This window comes from Hyaena hyaena, unplaced genomic scaffold, assembly GCF_003009895.1.
Source record: "Hyaena hyaena isolate Hyena2069 unplaced genomic scaffold, ASM300989v1 scaffold_130, whole genome shotgun sequence".
NCBI classification, from domain to species: Eukaryota; Metazoa; Chordata; class Mammalia; order Carnivora; family Hyaenidae; genus Hyaena; species Hyaena hyaena.
The window spans coordinates 2,930,792-2,943,249 of NW_024080762.1; the positions used below are offsets into that span (position 1 = coordinate 2,930,792).

Sequence of the window (12,458 nt, forward strand, 5' to 3'; positions counted from 1 at the left end):
GTGCGAATACGGGGAAAACCCACGGGGCCAGCACTGTCGGGGAATCAGCCGGCGGACCCAGCTGGTGACCTAGGGGATAGGGATGCCACTGGTGTTCCTGCAGCCACGGAACGTTTGATTCCATGGGGAGACTTCCCTAGACGTCTCTCCTTGCAATGTGACTTCCTGGCTCCGTTAAAGCAGGAAGCATGGCAGGAAGGGTGGGACGGTATCCAAGGGAGTGGGGACTGGGTCCTCCCTTGTTCAGTAAACCTCAGGAGGAGATGAGGACGGGGGAGCTGGGGGAGACTGGCCAGGTAGGAGCCTTCAGCTCAGCGGGTGCTGGCCGAGCACCTGTCCTTGGATGCACCCCTGAGATTGTGCTACAGAAGGTGTTGCCCGGCTCTGCCCTTGAGAACCCTCTGGGATCTGCCTGGGGTTGAGCCCAGACTCCAGGAGGGGGTGTGGATGGGGCCGGAGACTGGTCTTGTCGGTAAGACTGGGCCTGGGAGAGCCCCAGCCCCGTATGCACCCCACCAGCCGCATCCCCTCCCCTTGTGCCTTGACCCCATCCGGGGCATGCTCTTCCTCTGTCTGTCTGTCCTCCAGGACAGGCACTCTTGCACGGCCTAGTGAGTAGGCGCCTCGCCCGTCCTCCCTGGCACTGTCCACACGCCTCTGTGTCGGCGTTCACGTGTGTCCGGTGAGTTCCTCTACATGTGTTCATGCCCCTGCTGTGATGGCAGGACCATCACTGAGTCATTTGTGCCGAGGTCAGACAGGGACCACGCGGGACCAAATCAGGTGCAGAGAAGCGCCTGATCTCCCCCTGCCCACCCAATCCCCCAGCTCTGCTCCCAGAGCAGACGGGACCTGCAGAGTGAGTGGGTTTGGGGGGTAGGGGCTGGTTGGGGCCGCTGAGCAGGAGACCTCGGAGAGCTGGGGCGTTCTAGAACCAAACGGGCTTCGGGGAAGAGGTGCGCATGGGGGGTGACTGCCCAGAGATGGCGAGATGCAGATGCCTTGGCTCCCATGTCTTACTGGGTTGGAATTCCCCATGGGGGGTGGGGAAGGCGGGTGGAGAAGGTTCCTGTGCCCATCTCCCTCCCCTGCCTTGACTCACTTCCAAGAGCCAGCACCCATCATCTTCACGAGGCACCAACTGGCCGGTGACCCTGAACCAAAGGTTCCTGAGTGATGCTTGCTTGGGGCTGCTGTGCCGAGAAGCAGGGCAGAGTCTGTGGAAGCGAAGCCCCTACCCCTCTGTGATGCAGGTAGGACTTGAGGAGAGACGGCAAGCAGCTTGTGCACGGGTGGGTGTGCGGGGTGGCGGGGGGCAGTCCCCGGCCCGGGCGGCCTGTGTGCGCCCACTCCAGAACTCCAGCCCCAGCAGCGGCGGTGCGGTCTCCCCTCCCCCTCCTACCCTTCTCATTCTCAACCTTTCAGCTCCCGCCTGGGGACGCAGGAAAAAATAACAGTCAACCGAAGGAGCCCCTGGGCTTTCAACCCATCAACAGTGGTTAAGGGCCTGTTGCTGCCAGAGAGGGACCCACTTCAGGAAGTCAGCAAAGGCAGGCCCGGTGGCTGCTTTTCTTCTGGAAAAACACGCAGTGCTTTTGGTTCCTCAATACCACGGCCCTCGTGACAGCTCTGTGACGTGGGGAAGAAAGACAGTGGTGCCCGCGGGTCCTGGGAGTGGGGGGAAGGGGGCAAGACATCTAAGGGCTCAGTTCCCTCATCTGTAAGATGGGCATAATAATATCCAACTAATGGTGTTTTGGTGAGGTTTAAACAAGTCAGTATATTGTCCAGAGGACAGCACGCATTTCATAAATGTTAAGTATTAGTATATTGGTATTATTGTTTTCTTTGTTGTCATTGTTTTGCATCCCAGCTGGGGGATGTCAGTTCATCTTTCTGAGCCCGTTTCCTCCTCTGTAAGACAGGGCTGTACTACTCGCCAACCCCAGGGCCTTGGGAGATATTTTGTGTGAAGCGCCTCGCACGGTGCCCAGCTCTCCGTCGGTGCAAAGTTAACCACCCTTCTCTTTTCCCTCCTCTTCCTTCTTCCTCCTTCCACATAAAACGGAGGCCCCGGGGAGGTGGCTACGGAGCCTGGCACAAGGGCAAGCCTAGAAATAAAACCCAGAGGCCGGGACTTGTCTTTTCTCTTGGTCCCTTGGCAGACAGTGCCCGGCTTTGCAGCTCCGTCTGCATTTCGGCTCCAGGTTCTAAACCTGTTTGTCCCCGGAGGCTGGGCTCTCTTGCTCTCTTGCCCATCTGTGCAGATTGTCCCTATTACTTGGAGAACACTTCATCCTAGTTCTTTCTTTCTTTTTTTTTTTTAATGTTTTATTTATTTCTAGGAGAGAGAGAGAGAGACAGCGTGAGCAGGGGAGGGTCAGAGAGAGAGGGAGACACAGACTCTGAAACAGGCCCCAGGCTCTGAGCTGGTAGTCAGCACAGAGCCCGACGCGGGGCTCGAACCCACGAACCGCGACATCATGACCTAAGCGAAAGTCGGACGCTTAGCTGACTAAGCCACCCAGGCGCCCCTCACTTCATCTTAGTTCTAAAGCACGGGACACTTGTGGCTTTGCAGACTTCTTCCAGCTAGATTAGGGAGCGGTCACGGAAGACTTCAGTGAGCTGGAAATGCAAGGGAGGATGGAAGCAGGAAATATTCTTTCTGAGCTCAATTAATTCCTGTCTTCAGGCAGGACCGAACCAGGGGACTGACTCAGCCCAGATGATTAGGTCTCTGTTAGGGCTCATCTCATCACCTTCAGCCACGGTGCTCCCTTTTCTTTACAGCCCCTGTTCCTTTTTTTTTTTTTTTTTTTTTCCTTCTCGTGGGGCCTGGATGATCATCGAAGAATAGCCCAGATGTGGAACTTTCCAATTCTGACACTTGGCAGCCCTCTGCCTTCCCTTAGCCGCCATGGGAGAGGCCTAGGTCCCCATGCCACCTTCTTCCCCGTGATCCTGTTAGAGTTGTGTCTTTGCACATGAGACCTGTAGGCGGCAGTAGTCCCCGAACCCAGAGGGAGAGCTGAGCTGGAGAGGAGGCTGAAGACAGGGAGGCTGAGCCAGGAGCTGGCCTGACTCAGAAACACCTGGGGGTTAAAGGTGGACCAGGGATCAGGAATCAGGCGCCAGCATAGGAGCTACATACTGACAGTGTGAGAGTTGGCCCTAGGGCCAGTCTCCCTGGCTCGAATCCTTGCTCTGTCATTTATTTACTAGCTGTGTGACTGTGCCCAAATTACTTTTCCTCCCTGTGCCTCGAATGTTCCATCTGTAAAATGGGAATCGTAGTAGTATCACAAGATCGCTTCCAGATTAAATTAGAAGTTACTGGTAAGTTCTCCTTAGAGATTACGTCTGTGCTGAACGTTCCCCTGGATCAAACAGTGAATTGTACCGTAGAGAAATACTACGGCTGCAATGTCTTCACCATCTAGTTTGGGGGTGGGAGACAGTGCCCAGAATCCAGGGTCACAGCCTCCAGGCAACAAGCCTGGGCCCTCGGGAAGCTGGCCTGTGGAGCTGGGTGCTGTATAGTCCTTCCTTCCCACCCCCTGCAGAGGTGAGTCCTCAGGTACTGTGGCCCTGGGGCTGAAGGCTGGGCAGGGGCTTCTGATGCCCTCCCCTTTAACCCATCTCCTTTCAAAGGCTCCGGTCCCCTGCACGCGTGAGGCTTTCCTTTCCTCCACTGCCATCTGCTTGTTTTCCAAAGAGCTGCCTCGGTGCCCCTTGGACCCATTGACAGATTTTCAGAGCAACAATTATGAAACCCAAAGAAGCTTCTGGGAGTGAGCACGAGTCTAGCTCTCCTTGCACACCAGTGCACCCCGGGCCATGGGAGGGGGCTGGATTTGCCACAGCCCAGCCTTCTCAGGCTCTCAGGCTGGGTCTTGGGGACCCCGGCAAGTAAGGAGGCTCTTTAGGCAGCCCCCCCATCTCCCCATTCTCCTCTCCTTCTTGCCTGCCAGTATTGTACTGGCTTTGAACTTGAATGCCCTAGAAATGCATTCATTAAGCAGACAGCACTGTTTATCAAGAAGGCTTTGGTCTTCACCTGCAGAATCAGAGTCTCCAGCCCGCCCATGAGCGTTTCAAAGGCTATCGATTCTGGCCGGCTCCCGTTCCATGACTGAATCCGCTTGGCAACCTCTTCTCCGAGGGGCACTGGCTCTGTATCCCACCCTGGGATCTAACCTCAGTCCTTAGAACCGCCCTGGGGGGTTGGATCTGGTCACTCACCTCTGCCAGCTGGAAAAATTGGAGGCTGGGTACCTCCCCTCAGGCACCAGGGGTCCGGCCCCATCTGTGCCCGGGCACTGGCTTGCTAAGGAGGGTGCTGCACGGGAAGGGGCTTCTGGGGCTTTGATGTCGGGCTGGCGCACGACGCTTCAGCACCACCGCTCAGGCGTGGGTGCTGGTCTCTGTCTCTGAATCTGTGCCAGTGGCGTCGGGCACTCATCTTCCTGTTTATCTGTTGTCAGGGGCCCTTTCACCACCACTGGCCTCGCCCTCTGGGAGGGAAACTGAGGTCTCTTTTTGACTTTTTTCTCTACACTCACTCCCTGGTGTCCTGGGATCGGTCGACTCCCGTCACTCAGAGCCGTTTCCCCTCCTGGGTTCCCTCCGGACCCTGGGGGTGTTGAGGAGCCATGAGCTCCTCCCTGTGTTCCTCGCCCCATGACCTGATGAAGGTGACTCTTTCCCTTCTTTGGAGACAGCCACTGCTCCTGGCATCTGCCTCAGCAGTGACATTGCCCTGAGGCTGAAAGGTACCCAAGTTTCTCTTTCTAGCTCGACCCTCGTGGACTGAGAATACTTGAACGGGCAGTAAGGGCATCACATGGCCCTGGAAGTGAACCCCAGCCTTACCATTCTACAGCTGTGTGACCTCGGGCAGGTCACTGCCCTCTCTGAGCCTCAGTTCCTTCAATGGCAACGTGAAGGTGATAAATAAAAAAAGAACCACCGTTAGTTAACAGTCCTCTTTTACTCCATGTCAGGAATCATTCTACATACTTCGCATAAATTATTTAACCGTTGTAACCAGGATATGAAATCATCAATGTATTTTCGTCTCTATGTACCCAGGTGAGTAAACTGAGATCACGTAGGCAGTTCACCCCCAACAGTGCTAGGATCCAGAGGGAGTTCACTTCACAGTCCTGGACATTTATGTCTCAGAAATGCATACGTAGAGTCTAATCAATAACGTGTAAGAAATAAATGTGCTGAGGTCCGTATGCACCGAGTGCCCAGAGCTGAGCTCATTAAAGCTCACCTCCGTTGTCCTTTCCCGGCTCCAATGTCTTTCTCCTTCTAGGACTCCATGTGAGCACGGGCCGTGGCCACAGCAATTAAGCCAGGAGGCTGTGTCTGAGAAAGGCCGTCAGGGTAAGCATGGGCCAGTGGTCTCTCACTTCCCTCTGCCTCTGGGACAGCTGCACCATAGCAAACACCACCCATGTGGGTGGTGTCCCCGGGAGCTGACATATCCCTCTGCCTATTTCCCAAGGCAGTGGAGTAGGAGGGTGTAACAATTGCCCATTGGCAGCTGTTGGTAGGCCTGGGGTTCCTCCCTTCTGCTCTGGGGAGGCTGATTGCTTAGCCTTGCATCCATTTCCTCATAGGCACACTGAGGGTCAGAGGTCACGTGACGTGGCGGCTGGCCCGATGGACAGCTGATAAGGGAAGACTCATCCATTGGGATCCACTGTGGGGAGCTCCCCATGACGGCACATACCCATTTAGACAGCCAAGGCCGTAAGTCGAATTCACACCTTCCTGCTCTCTTTCTCTGGGTTTCTCAAATCCCCAGCCAGCTCAGCCCCAAGGCGCCACCAGTTACAGTTCCCCACAGAGAGTCTAAACCGTGCTGGAACTCCGGGGGAAGTTTCAAGAAACAGTTTGACCGCAAAACCGAGAGGCAGGTCTGTGAGGCCCTATCTGGGCAGAGCGGTCATGGGTAGCTGTCAGATGAAGATCCAAATTAGTCACGGGAGGAACAGGAGCCCGTCTGGGGGTAGAAACAAGCCTCCGTGGGCTCTGGTCCAGGGCCCAGGATCTGGCTGGGGTAGGAGCGGAGGCTGTTTGCAATTTCGCTGCAAATCAACTGGGTCATCTCTTGTGGGTGGTAATGCCTACAGCTGCCAACCCTCGTGTGTTTTTTCATAGATACAGAGATGGTATCAGATCACCCAACCGCCTTCAGCATCAGGCTGTGAGCTGATGCCGCAGGGAAGATGTATGATAGGTGTTTTTGGCCAAGCCAGTGGCTCCAGAGGCATGGGGTGGAGGGGGACGGGGTGGAGTCAATGTTTGGACAAGCCGGGAGCCGAGGCTGGAGGAACCGTGGGCCTGAGGTACCCTCCTTCTGGGTCAGAGTGGGTCCCTGGGTCTGTTTTCAAGAGAGGAGGGAAATGTTCACCACGTCTCCAATTTGGGCTATGGCTGGTTAGGACACAGTAGCGACGCGCTGGCCTGGGGCCACCCTCGGCACCTTGAATACACAGTGCCTTGAAGGGAGCGAGGCATGGTGGGAAGAACATTGGCTTTGGAGTCTAACCACCTCAAAATCGGATCTGAAAAAACTCCGCGTGAAACACTGGCTGACCTTGGATATGCCACTCGGTATCTCTGGATCCTATTTCCTCATCTTTGAAATAGAAAAGTAACAACAGCAGGGTGGTTATTGCTTCTCATAAAGCAATAATGATAATGTGGGTGGAGGGATGGTATACTGTAGGAAATTAATAAATGCATGGCACATTTCTCCTCCTCTTACAACACACACCATCCCTTCAGCGACTTCTGGGTTTATCCTCTTCATCTTGATCTGTTGGCTGAAAGGCCTCATGGCTGGCTGCCTCGGCCTCGATCAGGGATCGACAAACTTTTCCTCCCAAGGGCCATAAAGTAAATATTTTAGGTTTTGGGAGCCATACGGTGTCTCTCAGAACTACTCATCTGCGCTATTGCGGTGCAGAAATAGCCATAGATGATATGTAAATGAATGAGTATGGCGGTGCTCCAATAAAACTTTATTGATGAAAACAAGCGGTGGGAGATTTGGCCCACGGGCTGTAGTGTACCAACATCTGGCCTAAAGTTTTAAGTCCAAGCATATCTGCTTATTCCTCAAGGGACTTCCCCAGGTTGGTTTCACATTGTCCATCCAGTCTGGTTTGCAATTGCCCTCTTAAATGTTTCCCAACCCCATCAAACAAAATTTCCTTTTGTTCTCTCTCTCTCTCTCTTTTTAATTTGTTTTTGAGAGTGTGAGTAGGGGAGGGGCAGAGAGAGAAGGAGACACAGAATCTGAAGCAGGCTCCAGGTTCTGAGCTAGCTGTCAGCACAGAGCGCGACGAGGGGCTCGAACCCACAAACTGCAAGATCATGACCTGAGCCGAAGTCCGACTGTCAACCAACTGAACCACCCAGGCGCCCCTCCTTTTGTTCTTCGCTCATGAAGCCTTCAGTCTTCCCTTCATGCCTTTGCTCAGGCTCTTCTGCTTAGGAGAACATCCCATTTATTCTCTGCACTTCACCCTCCCACCTCCATTTAATCTCCCGGGTCGTCCTGGGAGCAAAAGGCTCAGATCAAAGTCTCTGGATTCGACGTTAGATGAACGTCCTTCAGCATCCTTCAGGGCTGAGCTCAGGTCAGCTGTCCACACGAATGACTCCCAGGAATCCCACATCCATTCCATTGATGCCACCATGGCCCTCCTGTGGACCCCTGGGTTGCATTGGTGTCTCTGTTTTGGTGATAATCCCTTGAGGTTCAGTCCTCAGCTTTCCTACATCAAACTCACAGCAACAACTTAAACTTCCATCCTGCCAGTTATCTCTGGGACTTCTTGCCAATATGGATCCTGAAAAGTCTCCAGCGTGATCTCTGCAAATATTACTTTTCTCTCATTCTCTTTATTCATTCCTCTGGTGCTTTAGTTGTTTGTACCTTAACGTCTCTCTCACATTGTCCTTGTCTTTTAACCATGCGGTCACAGTTTCCTTGTTTGTTTTTTTTCTTTTTGGCTCTTCTGATTAGTTGGAGTAATTTCTTCAAATATCTCTTCTATTTCTCTAATTCTTTCTTTATCTGTGTCTAACACATACACCGAATTCTTAATTTTTCATTTTCAGTCATTCTATTTGAGTCTTTATAAACATCTCCCTATAATCTTTGGTGGTTTCTTATTCCTTGATCGTTGTTTTCCATTCCATCTTTCAAGTTTTTAAGCATTTCATACATAGTTATTTGGGTTCATACATAGTTATCATGGTCATGTGATATTTGAAATCTTTGAGGAGCTAAACAGTGCTTTTCAAGCGGGGACAATTTTTCCCTCTGGAGACAATTGGCAATGTCTGGAGACATTTTTAGTTGTCATGACTGGCGTGTGTGTGTGTGTGTGTGTGTGTTTGTGCGTGCTCATGCGCGCAAGCCACCGGCATCCAGTGCGTAGAGGTCAGGCATGCAGCTAACCATGCACAGACAACCCCCACAGTAAAGAAGCACCTGGCAAGATGTCAGTAGCTCTGAGGTTGAGAAACCGTGTTTGAAATCTGTTGCTTGTTGCCTCTGATGACTCTTGCTCATGGTGACTCATTGCTTTGAGTGTTTTTTTGGTTTTTGGTTTTTTTTTTTTTTTGGTAGTTTCTCTTCAGTCAATCAGATTAAGAACACTTCCCTCCTGGGACGGTTTGTATTGGTTTCTTCCAGCCACGAGGGGGCACTGCCAACCTGGGACCACTTGACTTGTCCAGCTTGGGGGTTCCCTCATCCCACCCACAGCATAGATTCAAACCCCAGATTCCCAGTGAGAACTGGCACCGTGAGCTTTTGCGCGTTAGGCCTGGATGACTCGGAGCTGACATTCGCACGCTGATTTTGGAGTGCCCCACATCACCTGATTCATGGGGGATTGGAGCCTGGACACGAAAGAGTGCTTCTGCTCATCCTCTGGGCATGGTGTGTGCATGCATGTGACTATGCCATAGCATTTTGTCCTATGTCATTTCCTAGAAGTGTGTAGAAAAGGGATAAATGAGGAAGCTGGTGTACGAGCAATAGGTTTCATAATCTTGATACAGTTGCACCAAACGTGGAAATTACTTAGCATGACCAAGGCTGACCTTCGGGGCCCCAGGACCCCTGTAACTCCATTGTGTCCACTATGTCCTCAACTATGAGAAGAGAGAGGGATACGAAGATGCAGGCACAACACGCTGACGTCATATTGTCAGAAATGGCTTTGAAAAGGTTAAGACTTTGTTAAGGATGATCTTTCGATATGGCACCTTATCCACAGTTTCAAAACCCAGAAAGATCTCAAACATGAAAAATTGATTTTGACAGTTCACCACAGACCCATTTAGCACCAGAATCTGACTTAGGCTGACCTAGGAATCTTTATACGTGATGTAAACATTCATGCATTTTGCTGCAGAAATACTATGTTGACTAGAAGGTGCTGTTTCAGACTCTGCTAGGAGTACCGTGCCCTGAACAGATTTCTCACACTAGCACCTACTAAAATCATAAATCTTCTTTAAAAAAAAATTTTTTTTAATGTTTATTTATTTTTGAGAGAGTCAGAGAGACAGGGAGCAGTGGGGGAGGGGCAGAGAGAGAGAGAGACAGAATCTGAAGCAGGCTCCAGGCTCTGAGCTGTCAGCACAGAGCCCGACACGGGGCTCGAACTCACGAACTGCAAGATCATGACCTGAGCCAAAGTAGGGCGCTCAACTGACTGAGCCATCCAGGTGCCCCGAACTATAAATCTTTTGATTTTTAAAACACATCTGGCTCCCAGGATTCTGGGTAAAGAGTTGTCAGCCCACATCATTAAGTTTCGAAGAAAGGATTCCCCCTCCCCGCACCCTCACACCCACCACATATGTAAGAACGCATGTGAACACTCACCATCCAACTATCTAGGATTTAATTATTTAATGTGATATGAGGAAGACCTTAATCATAGCCTGAACCATAAAAGGTAGGAATTGTTACCCCATTTCCCAGATAAGGAAGATGAGACTCAAAGAACCTATACGACCAGTTCAGGTGGTACAGCTAGCAGGGAGTGAGGTTCAAAAGCACATTTCCCTCATTTATTTTTTTAAAAAAAGTTTATTCATTTATTTTTGAGAGAGAGAGCCAGCGAGGGAGGGGTAGAAAGAGATGGGGGGCAGAGGATCTGAAGCAGGCTCCGAGCTGACAGCAGAAAGCCTGACGAGGGGCTCAAACTCACAAACCATGAGTTCATGACCAGAGCTCAAGTCAGGCGCTCAACCAACTGAGCCACCCAGGTGCCCCCAAATTGGCCTCATTTAAAATAATTTCCTCCTCCAGGACTGGGCTCCCATCTACACCCTTAACATAAATTCTGCAGGAAAGAAGATTGCTGCTTCAGCAATATATATGCGTGTACACACTTCTTTTTTTTTTTTTTAATTTTTTTAATGTTTTATTTATTTCTAGGAGAGAGAGAGAGAGAGAGAGAGAGACAGCGTGAGCAGGGGAGGGTCAGAGAGAGAGGGAGTCACAGACTGAAACAGGCTCCAGGCTCTGACTGGCCGTCAGCACAGAGCCCGACACGGGGCTCGAACCCACAAACCGTGAGATCATGACCTAAGCGAAAGTCGGACGCTTTACCAACTAAGCCACCCAGGCGCCCCAAGTGTACACACTTCTATAAACACGGGAAGAATATACCAGAAATTAGTGGAGGAGAAGGGGAACAGGGTAGAGAGCATTGGCAGAGGAGGAAAACTTCTCCAAATAGGACTTTTAATATCGTTATGTGTTTTTAACAATGGACATGATTTGTATGTTCAAGAAAATAAATAAAATTAAATAAAAAATTATAAGAAAAAAACCTCCCCAAATTTGCACACAGATACACAATGGGACATAACCGCGAATTGATTTGAGGACCTAACCATACGGCAAAGAGAGTGAGTTCAAGTAACTTGAAAAAAAAAATACCCTGACCACATACCTATGGTGGAATATATTCCCAGGACAAATGAAACTACAAAGAAGTCTTAAGCTTTGCTCAGTAGGCTTATCGTTACTAGGTATATAGTAAAATAAAGCAAGTAAATACATATAGTAATGCTATTAGACACCAAGATGCTCTGTGCAAGAGAAAAGAGACTCACATAATAAATGAACAACAGGAAGAAAGAGTTCAGAAAGAATCACCAAGAATGTTCCATCTGAGCTGCTAATATTATGAACTGGTTTTATTTTTCCTGCTTCTGTCCACAGATGGCATCTAGAATCAGGAGCCCCTGTTATAAGGAGACTGAACTCCCAGGGCCCAGATTCTGCTTTCTAAGGCCATTACCAGCAACTGAACCTTCCTGAAGAAATGGTTGATTCCAGATCTGAGGGAAGGAAAGTGCAAGTAAATCTGGGACATCTTAGTGGTCTACATGGGGCCATGTCAAAAAGATGTAGAAGCAGACTGGAAGGGGCCCCTCTAGCTAAACTTGGAACTGCTGAACTTCAATGGAAAAAAATGGCTATAATTAATTAAACAGAGAGAGGGAGAGGGAGAGAAAGGAGAGGGATGGGAAGCTGCTCTTCACAGGAGAACACCTGCTGAGCAACGTATATAGAAGGAACGACCACATTAGAAAGTCGCCATTTGCAATCCCTGGTGTAATTCTTGATTCCCACAGGGCTCATCCTTAGGTGCTAAAGCCAGTGGGTGAAGGGTGTTGGGAAATAGGATATCTGTACAGTCACAAAGCACCTTCCCCGAGAAAAAGGGAGATGATGTACCATTACATTAGAGACATATGGTGGCCGGGAGTTTATCCAGTTGAACAAACTTAGCGTCACAGGCCTTCTGACGTAAGGTGACGTGTGGAACACAACATCACCTGTGGAGTATTCTTGCCACAGACTTTAGCCTTTGGCCCCAACCACCTGTGTGCAGGATTTACAGGGAGGTCGGGTTGAATGACAGCAAGGTAAAACCATCAGGCAAATCCTTTCTAAAAGACCCTTCAAAAGGCCAATGATATGAAATGAGAGGAAGCCAAGGCCACTGTAGCGTGAAAGAGACCTGATACCCATGTGCCACGTGGGAAACTTTATGAGACCCTTGTGAAAATAAACCAAACAGCCAACAAACAAAATCGATAGAAGACAGGTTGAGGTAGTTGGCGCTGGGGGGGAGGGGGGGATGGGGAGGGATGGATCTGTCCTGTGTAGAAAGTCCTCAGAGCAGGTGCACGTGGAGCAGTGGAGGAGAGAAGTGCCGTGGGCTTCATAATTGGTCTTCAAACGTCTCAGCAGGAACAAATGTTTACAGAGCAGGATAAAACAAGTATGTCAACATGTTAAAATTGTCCAACAAGACAGGCCTACGGTGAGGCCAGGGGGTGCCCTGTGCACAACACTAAGGTGGACAGCACTCACAGGGTCCACCCTGCCT

The 12,458-nt window shown here is 50.6% G+C and overlaps 1 long non-coding RNA gene across 3 annotated transcripts; it reads left to right on the forward strand.

The window, feature by feature from the left end:
* Window positions 1-277: 277 nt before the first annotated feature.
* On the forward strand, window positions 278-11,352 carry LOC120235481. Of its 3 annotated transcripts, none has more exons than XR_005529426.1 (6): window positions 278-682; window positions 1,110-1,253; window positions 5,327-5,397; window positions 5,634-5,766; window positions 8,729-8,977; window positions 11,282-11,352. It is a non-coding gene; the product is annotated as an uncharacterized LOC120235481 (long non-coding RNA). The 3 variants fall into 3 exon arrangements; XR_005529427.1 differs by lacking the exon at window positions 11,282-11,352 and having other exon boundaries at window positions 278-472; window positions 589-682; window positions 8,729-9,599; XR_005529428.1 differs by lacking the exon at window positions 8,729-8,977.
* The last annotated feature ends 1,106 nt before the right edge of the window (window positions 11,353-12,458 follow it).